Raw genomic sequence first — 12753 nt, 5'->3', positions numbered from 1 at the left:
CAAGTAGAGAGATCTACAATGACACATCTAATACAAGAAACTGGATACACTATTTATGCTTGTCACTGACTTACAGTGAGGTGGGCTCCTTCCTTAATTGATGGCTTCATCATTTCAGTCAAGAAGCCGATGGCTACATTATCTTTACCAAATAATCATGTTTCCCCCCCCCTCTCTTCCGCCATTCTCTCTCTCTCTGTGTGTGTGTGTGTGAGAGAGAGAGAGAGAGAATAGCCTCCGAGATACACTGTCTAAATTTTTAAGATAACGAACAGTGGATGCAGTATCTGTTGACTCAACACATTGCATTAATAAATGCTTATGGGCAACTGACATGTGCATCCAGTGACACCTTTAAGTATGCAATTAAAATTGGACAAGAGAGTCTACAGATACAAATAAATATTCAGTTCTACAAGGAGCTTTTGCACTGAATTGTAGAAATATTTTAATTCCGGAATTTGCTCATAGACAGTTGAAATTAGGACACTGATGTGATGGTAGGAATAAAATGTGTACAAAAGGAAAGAAGGCAGATTGTGTCATGGTGGAGCCATGGCAGAGGTTTGACAGGAAATGCCTTTCCCAGTGTAGCTAAGCTGGATAGGAGAACCCTATTATATGGATGAGTGGGGCCAGTAGTGGCATCTTGTCATTCTAACTTGTGTAAGTAAGCAAGCTTAATTGCTCCTTGTCTTTTCAAGATGACTTTCCACCAACAATCTCATTATCACACACACATGTTTATTGCACGTTTCCAAGGCCCTTCATGCAGACCTGAATGGAACTGGTGGAGAGATAGTATTCATTTCTCCAGAGCAGTACTGCTCCCACCCCAGATGAAGGTGGCCTGCCCTTCACTTTTGCTACCAAACATGACCAGAGGCACTAGTATGTATGCAGGGAATGGAAGAAACGGCACTGGAGGGGCTAGCAAACTGTCAAAATGTTAGTGTAGTGAAGAGGAAAAAGTAAATAGGATTTCTGCTTACCAAGATTAATATGTAGAGTTGCATGTTAACGTGTTTGTCATAGGATTCATTAATATGTATGCTCTTTCATTATGTATTTATTAGAAAAGCTTATAATCAAATGAATAGGAAGTAATGTCACTGAAATTATATAACATCCAGTGTCACAGCAAGTTGGGAAGTTGAAAAAAAACATAAATTTATGTTTAATCTTTTGTTGCACCCAGACCCACAAGTTCCTTCCTTCCTTCCTTCCTTCCTTCCTGGTGACAGTATTGCCTAATGACCTGAGCAAATATTTCCTATTGTGTAAATTTCAAGTGCAAGTTCCTATAAATAAACTACCTACTTCTTTGGCTAAAGAAGAGAGTTGTATCCAGTTTCTTCATTGGCAAACCATTTAGCCTAAAGTCCATACTGCTCTTCCTCTAGGAATCTAGAGAGATCTTTTAATTTGAACTATTGTTTTTTAGACTAGATGCTCTATAGCAGCTGCCACCAACATGGTGCCCTCAGATACTGCAAGTCCCATTATCCATTATCATTAGGCATGCTGTCTAGAGGAGGTCTCAGTTTTGGCTGCTATTGTGCTATAGCAAGCAAGCAAGAAAGAAAGCCCATTATATCAGTTAGGGCACATATATACATTTGCAAGTTTGTAAGTCTTAGGAGCTAGAAACAATGTTTTGTGTGTTTATTTAATGGAATACTCTTATGTTCTTGTTGAGAAGTCTGCTTTTTTTTTAGTTAAAGTTATCAAATGGGTTCTGATCTGAACCATTTCTGCTCCAATATATCTCACTTCATGTTGTTGCCTTGGCCTTATTGCTCTGTCTCTGTCTCTGTCTCTGTCTCTGTCTCTGTCAGATATCAACCACTAATTTGTCGGGACATATTAGGGTATGATGGTTATGCTCTGCCTCTGTTGTCAGATGCAGTATACCTCTGGATACCTGGTGCTGGGAATCTCTAGCGGGGAGAGCGCAGCTGCACTCAGGTTCTACTTCTGGGCTTCCCTTTGGTCACTGTAAGGATGCTGGACTAGATGGATGATTGGCTTGATCCAGCAGGGCTCTTATTATGTTCTTAGGGTAGGTTTATCACAGTGGTAAACGGAGCTAAAATTAAAATTAAATTGGCTTGTATAGTAGCTTATAAGTTAAAGGAGAGGAATGCGGGCTCTCAGAAGGACCCCAGGATCAGATGCTCCCAGTCAACAGAAGGCAATTGCTGCTACAATGTGTCAAAGAGCAAGCCGACATTAAATCACACCATTCAAAGTTGGAGTAAACTCTTTATTAGCAAAAGCGCGATCTTCTCATGCCTGGGTATCGGGCCTAATGAGTACAGCAACTCATCTCCAGTAGGTCTTCTTATCCCATGCATCAGTTGCTGAGACTGAAAGTCCCTGCCTCCCCACAGCTGCCTTAAGTCGTCTCCTCTCCAGGGTTCCCCCCCCCCAAGCAATCAGAGACTGTGTCTGTGTGCAGCCAGCCTCTTCTCCGCCCCTTTCATGCCTCTTCTAGTTCTGGGAGACATGAGGAGGGGAGCTTGTTGCAGTAGGAGGGATAGACACCCATGACTTTTCACCAGCCTGATTCATCTCTGCTTGACTTATCTCTCCGGCTCATCTCTTGGCCTCCCTCCTCCCACTCAGCAGCTTCATCTTCTGCCTCCAATTCTGAACTTCTTTCTGCCACAGACCCACCCAGCTCACTGTTACCTCTTCAGCTTCTGACACCTCCTCCCAAGCTTCTCCCTCTGACCACTCATTGTTGTCCCACCACCACTGCCCAGGCTTTGAGCATTCTTCCCTGAGTGGTTCCCTATCTGGTTCCTCCCACCATTCCTCTGCATCCAACCAGTCCATGATATAATGTTTGCAATATAGGTAGCATGGTATCAATGTAATTGCCATTGGGAAGACGTTTTAATGGTTGTACATAACAAACAACATGACAAGAAAGGGGAGCAGATTCTGTATCTGATTCCAGAGTGAAATTATGCTGCTGAATTCGTCAAGCAATATATTGGCATTTACTGACAAAGAAACTATGGTAGATTGAGAATGTTTGCAAGACTCGTGGGGAAGAACAATGTTCACAATAGCACAATAGGAAAGGAAAGAATGGGCTTAAATTTCTGGAAAGCAGGTTTAAGTTAAACATTAGTTAAATGTTTCAGTGAAACAAGAAGCCTAATGAGTTGTACAATCATCTTACTTGGATGTTTTCAAGGAAAGGCTGAACTGGCGCTTGTTAGAGATAGAGGTACGGTATTCTACCTTAGAACAAGCAATTAGACCAGATGATGGGCCAAACACTTGAAAATTCTGTGCTGTTATGATTCCAGAATTGTTAAAGCCATGTAATGACACCTTGGACAAAAACTTTTGTATACTCTCAGGGATCATCATATGGGGGGGTGGGCTCCTTACATAGAGAGCATATTATAAATTCTAGGAGAGGGACTCTAAAGACAGGCAAAGCAATATTTTCTCAAATCTTGCCAATGTGCATTGACCACAACTAAAACAGTAATTTAAAGGCATTTAAAACATTTGCAAAGCAAAGTAGGTGACCACCGAGGAGGGCTTAGGTCAAGGGGCTGAAAGCCCTGCACAGATCCAGGCTTTCACACTGCTTTTGACATAGCCAGTTTCTGGGGTACAATTTCACCTTGACATAGGAAGATCTTACGATGCCTAGCTCTATCAGGTGGTAAAACCCCTTGTGCTAGCTCTGTTAATATGGAGTGGAGGGAGAAAGAAGAAAAGCAAGTATGTATTGTGCATGACAAGTACAGAGTTGTATATTTGGTTGTGTGTACATGCATTGCACAACAGAACACCATAATCTGTAAAAAATAAAAATACTCATGGTCCAGTTCTAGCAGAAAAACTAAACAGAGCTTATCAGGTTCCAAGTTTGACAACAGAAAACTAACTTGGAAGTGCATGAAGAAATCCCTGAAAGAGTGAGGACATGAACCTCAAAATAGTACATGTTTGTTTCTGGCTTTTTTTCAGCCAGAAATGGCGCCATTGCCATTATAAGAGAACAAAGGAAGTGTTCATGGTGAGTTCAGCTGAGTTCTTGAAAAAACTAGCACAGGTTTTACCCATGCTGGGACTTTAGTTTCTTCCATTTGCAATGAAAACAGATGAAATATACTCGGAGTCAAGTGTGGATTTCATGCTCTTTATTCAGCTCATAGTGCGAGGAATGAAAGTTCCCCCACAATATCTGCTTTATATACATTATTTACACAATGGGCCGCACATGATTGTCTAATTCCGGGATTTTCCTGTAGGCCAATCAGGTTGCGGATTCACTTCCACCTGGAGCTGGATTGGGTGGCTCCTGCGGACCAATCATACTGTTGCATTGTTCTAGGACCAATCAGACTGCTGCATTCTGAATCCTATTGTTCTAGGACCAATCAGACTGCTGCATTTTGGATCCTATTCAACTCAGTACATAACACCAGATGTTGGAACACCACATACTGAACTGCAGTGGTCATGTGGCTTGTGGCCACATGAATGATTATCTGAATGATTATCCAAATGCCCCATTTAAAGATGTCCTGAGATCTGTGTCGGGTATAAATTCTTAAGAGTGCCATAAAAAAATCCAATTTAACTTTGCAGAACATGGCATAGTGCAAGTGCGGCAACAAACAATTCCAGTCCAAACATTTAGGACTGGTTGGGGCAGCTGTTGCAGCCCACACAAAAGGAAGTACGGGAAAGTAGCAGGTTATCATATCTTGCTGAACAAGCTGTCAAAAAAAAAAAAAGAGGGGAGATTATGGACTTCAGCTTTTGGGTGCTGCTATTGCAGTATAAATGAACTACTGTATAAACAATACCTTTATGATTATGTTCTGGCTTAAAAACACACACAAGTTTGGATGTGTTTTTCCTCTTTAGTGCATAATCATGTTTTTGTTCCAGTATACTATTCATAATAGCTGCTTGTTACATTTGAGTTCAACATAGAAAGAAGAAGAAATGTTTCTAGATCTTTTTTCATTTGCAATTCACAATGTCAAACATTTACTTTTTAAAAAAGGTTACACTAAGCGTATTTTATGATGATAAACTCCACAAGAACTGGGCAGGCCACACACAGCTTATGGGAACAGAAAGCTGGGGTTTCCTTTCCTATTCCTTTAACCAATATTATTATCTTGTATTTCAAAGGGCAATTTTTGAGACAACTATTGTTGAAACAAAATAAAACAAATTTACAAAATGAGTCTTTCCCTTGTCTCTGCTTGTATAAATCACAGTCTCAGCAAGACCTTGTTCACCACATCACCATCCTTCTCTGATATCAAAGTATGGTACTTATTCAAAGTACTTGTTCCTAGATAAGCAATAGAGAAAATAATCAATATCAATGAGTTTTTCCTTTCCACTTTTACATATCTCCAAACCAGCCTTTCCCAACCTTGCGTCCCCATATGTTACTGAACTACAACTCCCATCATCCCTCATGCTTGGTCATGCCGGCCAGAAGTGATGTAGAGTGGTAGCCCAACAACATATAGGGACCCAAGGTTGAGAAATGCCATCCCCAGGCTGATCATGGCTTATCTACAGGGACAACAGAAATAAGAGCTGCATTGGGCCAATATAGAGTTGTATTAGGATGTATGAAGAGCAATTCCATGTTTGTCATAGCTCAAGTACCTTCAAATGCCTTTAAACTGGTGTACGTCATAACTGAGTCCATGACACATTCTGAGCCTGGAATCTGTGGGATATCATACAAGGACTAAGTCTGTATGCCACCAGTAAGTTGAGAGCTACAGGGAAACTAGCCAAGACGCTTCTTATAATAATCAATTGGCCATGATCAATACAAACATTTCCACTTGACACTTGGCCACCAGTCTAAGCAACAAGAGGAATCTGCTACTATCTTTTCTTGTGATAAACCTTTGACAAGAGCTAGGTCTGTAATATTCTTTCTTGTTGTGTAAAGGGACGCTTCCACTAAATCAACCTAAAACTGGTATTGTTGTTAATGTCGAGAGCTATTTCTAAACATAACAAACAGCAGTATAGCTCCAGGGAAAAATAATTGCATGAGTACCAGGGTCTCTCCACATGGAACAGCTTGCAGGACCAGGGCTGATGCTGTAACCAGCCTTCAAAGGGAAAACTGCACACATGGCTTTGCAAGCATTATTACCATAAGCAGATGACCCAGTATTTTTGCTTTTAGGTTTGCCAACTGTCACAATTTTTATTCAAAGTCTCATAAGTGCAAGAATATTTTTTTTATAAAAAAATATTGAGATCATGAGGCATGTGTTAAAATAATAAACTCAACTTTTATTTGAAGAAAAAAGAACTTTGACCCTCTTTGTTCCAAGAAGCTTCACAAGACAAATGCATAAACCAGACAATTACAAAAACTTTATTTTTAAAAAATCTCTTAAGGCTTGCAAATCACTTTCAGGCCCATAGATATTTTGTATGTGTGAGGCTAAAGGTAATTTATGAGGAAGGAATATCATAAGTCAATGCTAAACCGGGGGGGGGGGGGGGATATATTAACTATAAAGCTATAAGTTTATTTATTATATAATTGCAATTCTATTAAATTCAAGAACATTTTAAAAGTGAGTGCCATTTTTTAAAAAGCTTCAGCTAAAATGTTTCAGAGTTTTCTGATTCTAAATGTTTTGGATAACACTCATTAGGCCAATCTGTGTTGCTGAGATTAAAAACCTTTTGAGTTGCACATAACTCTTCTGGCAGAGATTGTCATCAAGACCCTGTTAATATGATTCTCAGTGGAGAGGCGCAGATGGAAAACATGACTTGCAAGCCTTCAGATATCTCTAACTTAACAATATACTCAGGCCAGAAAGGGGTAACATATTCAAGAAATTTGAAGGCAGTATACACTGACTTATTTTGTCCCTATGTCATTTTTGATCAGACAGGTTTTACAGGGTTTTGGAACACTACAAATACCTGAAACACCTGTGACTGGAGATAATAGCAGGATGCACACACTATAGGCAAGAATACTTAAGTGTATCGCATTCAGCTGTTGGTGTCAAGAGACAATCACATGCCTCCAGCTGCACTGCCTAAATTATGTATACCAATAGCAATACCTTGAATGTAGCCCAGTAGCAGAAATGCAACCAGTGCAGATCTCTGAGCACAGGTGTTATACATTAACAAGGTCTCACTCCTCTCAGCAATCATGCTTCTGCACTAACTGCAGGCTCCAGATCAAGCTCAAGGGAAACCCCACATAAAGCACATTGAAGTAATCCAGTCTTGGAGGGAAGGTGTCTTCTGCTTCCCACCACCAGGAGAAATGCATTATGTGGTGACACAGGATAGTCCCTTCTCCATGGCCATCCTTCCTTATGGAATGCCCTCCCTCTAGAAGCATAAACGTCATCTTGGCACGAGGTAAAGACTGACTTGTTTGCCTGGCTTTTGTAGTATTAGTGTTACTAGTATGGTAGTATTAATGTGAGTATTACTTTTACTACTGCATTAAAATAAGGAGCCTGTTCTGTAGGTCTATGGGTCTTTATGGATTGTAATTTTAAGGATGTACTGTATTGTATGTGAATTGTTTTAAATGTTTTAATTGTGTTGCACACCACCCTGAATCCTGGGATGAAGGGCAGGCTATAAAGACAGAGCAAATGACTTACACCATCAAATTGCTGTTACCATCTTCAGAAAGCTTGATTAATAAAGTGCTGCTCATTCTAACATGGGCAAGCCTGGGTGATTAGCTAAAGTTTATAGCTGTTAGCACTAAGCTGTTGAGCCAAGAGAAAGGATAGCTCCATCTCAGATTTTCACTCTCATATTTGTAACATGTGCTGGCACTCCTGATTAGCAAGGATTTAGATTTCTCTTGGATTACTTCTGCTGCCAATCTGTAATGTGACATGGCGGGGAATTTGGCTCACGCAATGAGATAGCTTTCCTTGGAATGACCAGGAATGAAACAGCAGGACTTTCCTTTAACCCTCTCAGTACATGTAGCCATAGCTAGGGATAACGGGACAATTGACGTTATTGCTAAGGATCTGTATACGTGTATATTTAAAAATATTATTTTAATAACATAAGAACAGTCCTGCTGAATCAGTCCATCAGGGTCAGTATCCTATACTCACAGACAGATGCCTATGGGAAACCCACAAACAGAACACGAATGTAACAACACTCCTCTCTTGTACTCCCCAGAAACTGGTATTCAAAGGCATGCTGTTTCTGATACAGTACACTGCCATCATGGCTAGTAGCCACAAATAGCCTTATCCTCCACGAGTTTGTCTGGACTACTTTTAAAGCCATCCAGGTGGGTAGCCTGTGTCTTGTGTTAGTAAATTCCAGAGTGTAATGATACACTGTTTGAAGAAGTTCTTCGTTCCGTCTGTTCTGAATTTTCATACATACAGCTTCATTGGATGGCCTTGGGTTCTAGTATTATGAGACAGGACTTATCCTTGCAGAAACCATACTGGTTCTTCCTCAGCAAGACTTGTCCTTCTACAGTGGTATCTCGGGTTATAGACACTTCAGGTTACAGATGCTTCAGGTTACAGACTCCACTAATCCAGAAATATTACCTTGGGTTAAGAACTTTGCTTCAGGATGAGAACAGAAATCGTGCAGCACAGCAGCAGCGGGAGGCCCCATTAGCTAAAGTGGTACCTCAGGTTAAGAACAGTTTCAGGTTAAGAACGGACCTCCAGAACGAATTAAGTTCTTAACCCCAGGTACCACTGTATATGTTTTAGTATACCAGTTTTCCTGAAAATACAGTTAGCTAACTGACGTGTATTTCCTGAGTTTCCCCCTGGACCGATTGTTTAAGAAATCATGTTACATTTCCAGTTACCAGGTACAGGGGCTGATTTATCTATGTCTATCTATCCATCCATGATCCATAAATACATATATACTATTTCAATTTCTTTCATGCTATTGACCATGAGATCCCAGGGCAGGTTACAGCTCTCTCCTGACAAATGTCCTCAACAAGGATGACCAAGATGGTTTCAGTCAGTGCCATGACTGGGCCTGAAGCTGGGCCACTACTACCCTCTCAAGCACTTTGCCCCCAAAGGGGATATTTGCCACTGGGCATAGTTATTTAATGCTTCTGTAGCTGTGCTGGGTTTTCTTCGCAATTGCCCACTTACATAGATGTTGATTTTATAGCACTGTAGTCACAGCGGGTGGTGCTGTGGGTTAAACCACAGGGCCTGGGACTTGCTGATCAGAAGGTCAGCGGTTCAAATCCCCGCAACAGGGTGAGCTCCCGTTCCTGGGTTCCTGCTCCTGCCCACCTAGCAGTTCAAAAGCATGTCAAAGTGCAAGTAGATAAATAGGTATCGCTCCGGCGGGAAGGTAAACGGCTTTTCCGTGCGCTGCTCTGGTTCGCCAGAAGTGGCTTAGTCATGCTGGCCACATGACCCAGAAGCTGTACGCCGGCTCCCTTGGCCAATAAAGCGAGATGAGCGCCGCAACCCCAGAGTCGGCCACGACTGGACCTAATGGTCAGGGGTACCTTTACCTTTAGTCACTGTTCCTAGTTGGTTCAACATCTCACACCAGGTATGGTTACCACTGGAGACAAAGTTCAGGATCATTCCCTTCTGATCATTTTTGGGACCAACTGATTAGGGAACAGTCATTTAGGGGGTCTATAAAAGTTGCCTCTTTTCTCGTTAACATAAAAAGATGCTCCTAAACTGCTTTCCTAAGCTATTATTAATTGTTATGTTGGGGGGGGGGGAACATGTCATTTCAAATGTGTGAATGGCAAAGTGACTGCATGGGAGGGGCGTTTGGTCTAGGTGCATACGTCAGGAATCCGACAAATGCTCATAAATTCCTACATGATGAGGTATATAACTTTTGTTTTAATGTCTCATTTATCAGTTATGATATGATTAATACTAATAACCAGGGAGATTATAATGTGAGATGTGACCCTGAATGAAAATCAAGCCTGTAATCCAAGTTCACTTACATGCCTGTGTATGTGAAGAGCTCTATCTAAAAGCCAATTTGGGGAAGAAGGAAAAGAATGCTTTCCCTGGGAAGGTTTTATTTCTGAGAAAGCCTTGTTTCCTTTTCCAATAATCAACAGAATGTAATGAACAGAATGACTGGTATGATGTTATTTACCTAATGCAGAGAGAGGTGTACTTCACAATACAGCTCTTTAAGAACTTTGCCTTGCAGAAATGGATTATGTATATCAATCTGAAGAAGGAAGCGTCACATTTTAGCTCACCAGTGAACATTGGGATTGAATATATGTCAGCAAGGATGACTGCCGATATGAAAAAAGTGTTTTATGTTACTGATTAGGGCTCCAATTTGCTGTAACACAAGACTAGCATGCAGCACCTATTATGTGAAGAGAACTCTTTGGGAACAAATGTAAGATGGGTTGTATCTGACAGGCTGAAGTTCTAATCCCACTTGCCAGAGAGTAGGGATTTCATTCAGTTCTCATTTAAAGCCAAGTTTACCAAATTTACCATGCGACAACTAAATCACAGCCATAAACTCCAGTTAGCTCAGCTGGTTAGAGCATGGTGCTGATAACGCCAAGGTTGCCAGTTCAATCCCCAGCTGGGCCACCTGCATATCCCTGCATTGCAGGGGTTGGAATAGATGACCCTCAGGGTCCCAACTCTACAATTCTATGATCCTCTGAAATTCACACTCCCAGAATTTTGTGGTGCAGATTTCCAGCCAAACAATGTTTACAAAATGCACACATCTGGCAGAAATGTGAATAAAGATGAATATATTAGTGAAAATAACATACCTAAATGCATTATATAAGTCTTTAAGCAAACACTCCTCATGAAAATACTTGGGCTGGGCACTTAGCTTTTTAAGTAAGTGAATGATTGACTCACAAGAGTTTCCAGAAGTTACAGCAAACAAGTCTCCATCTGATAGCAGTAAAACACAGATGAAAAAAGTTTCCAAATGACTTAAAAAGAAAAGGACTTTGTTTCCTTACCAAAAAAAAAATTAATGCAATCTTTGGGTTAGCAAAGAAGCAGGCTTTAAAATCTCCCTTTTGGAGAGATTCAATTCACTTGCAGCATTTGCTGAGCTAGAAGCCTAAGCCACATGGCTCCTTCTTTGCTTGTTCCAGGAAGCAAAACCAAGAAAAAACCAAGAAGTGGGGGAGCAGAGGCTACCCAGAGCCTGTTAAGTCACACTCACTGATAACCGGAGCTCAGGTTAACCCTTTCATGCACACAAGTGTAAGTTTGTATATTACACCATGGCCCTGCCAGAGAAAGTCAGGATTAGGCAAACATTGTTTACCTTTATTTTACAACCAGCTAAGCTCATGGCGCTGTGGGTTAAACCACAGAGCCTAGGGCTAAGCTCATGGCGCTGTGGGTTGGTGAGCTCCCGTTGTTCGGTCCCAGCTCCTGCCAACCTAGCAGTTCAAAAGCAGAAAGTGCAAGTAGATAAATAGGTACCGCTCCAGTGGGAAGGTAAACGGCGTTTCCGTGTGCTGCTCTGGTTCACCAGAAGCGGCTTAGTCATGCTGGCCACATGACCTGGAAGCTGTCTGCGGACAAACGCCGGCTCTGTCAGCCAATAAAGCGAGATGAGCTCCGCAACCCCAGAGTCATCCGCAACTGGACCTAACAGTCAGGGCCCCTTTACCTTTACCTTTAAGCTCATTCATTACAGAAGGCTACTCAGAATGATAAGGTTGGGTGGCCTTCAAAAATCTCGGTTTGATTTTGTTTTGATGAATTAAAGTCCCCACCACAGTTTATTTGTGAACAGCAAAGTTTCATTTAAGAATGTTCTAAACAAAAACCCAGTCACAATTACCGTGTAGAAGACGCCCCCATGTATAACACAGCCCCTCTTTTTTTCAACCCAAAATTAAGAAATGAATATTTTAAAGATCAAACAGAACAACTTTGAGCTGGGGAGATCTCCCAAAGTTAGGGTTGCCATATTTCAAGAGCTCGAACCCGAGCCCAGGACACCCACATCAGAGCCAGAGCCCCTGTGCATTCACCATCTGTGTATAAGATGACCCCCAATTTTTGTCTTGAATATTTTAGCAAAAACCATTGTCTTATATGCAGAAAAATACAGTAAGTATGCCGTGCAGCTAATTATATATATCTATTATAAATATTATATCCGAATACATCTACACCTTTACGGCTGCAGTACAAAATGGCAACTTAACTTCATCAACATTTTCCTGTTTAATTGTTAAAAAGTGTCATCTATAAATCCCCTATCTAATAATCCTTTCAGAAGACTTAACAATATCCCTAGTGATTTAGGGTGTTTTTTTATTATTATTAAAAAAAATATTATTGAGGGCTGAGCTCTTGGAGAAGCAATGACACAAATAGCTCAAGTGAACTGCGACACCTCTGTGGACAGTCTTCTCAGAGATGACAGTTCTGAAATACAATTATCAGTGTGATCTGCTTAAGAATTCATCATCAGTTCCTGCCTTCTGAAGACTAAAAAAGAGAGAGAGAGACATACAAAGAAAAAGAGGTGATAAGAAGGCATCATTTTCTTCCAGCCTCATAACTGTAAATTGAAGAAAATTATTTTCTTTGCCTGCAGCTCATTGGCATATAGGCAGCATTATATTATAATTTCATAAGCATAAATCCTTTGAATAAATTTCAGAAGAATAACTGAATTAGAAATGCAAGTAAAGTATCTAAAAAACTTAACTGTACTAGGCAGCAA

This window comes from Podarcis tiliguerta (genome assembly GCF_965153285.1).
Source record: "Podarcis tiliguerta genome assembly, chromosome: 7".
Taxonomy (NCBI): domain Eukaryota; kingdom Metazoa; phylum Chordata; class Lepidosauria; order Squamata; family Lacertidae; genus Podarcis; species Podarcis tiliguerta.
This window is presented reverse-complemented; position numbering follows the sequence as displayed.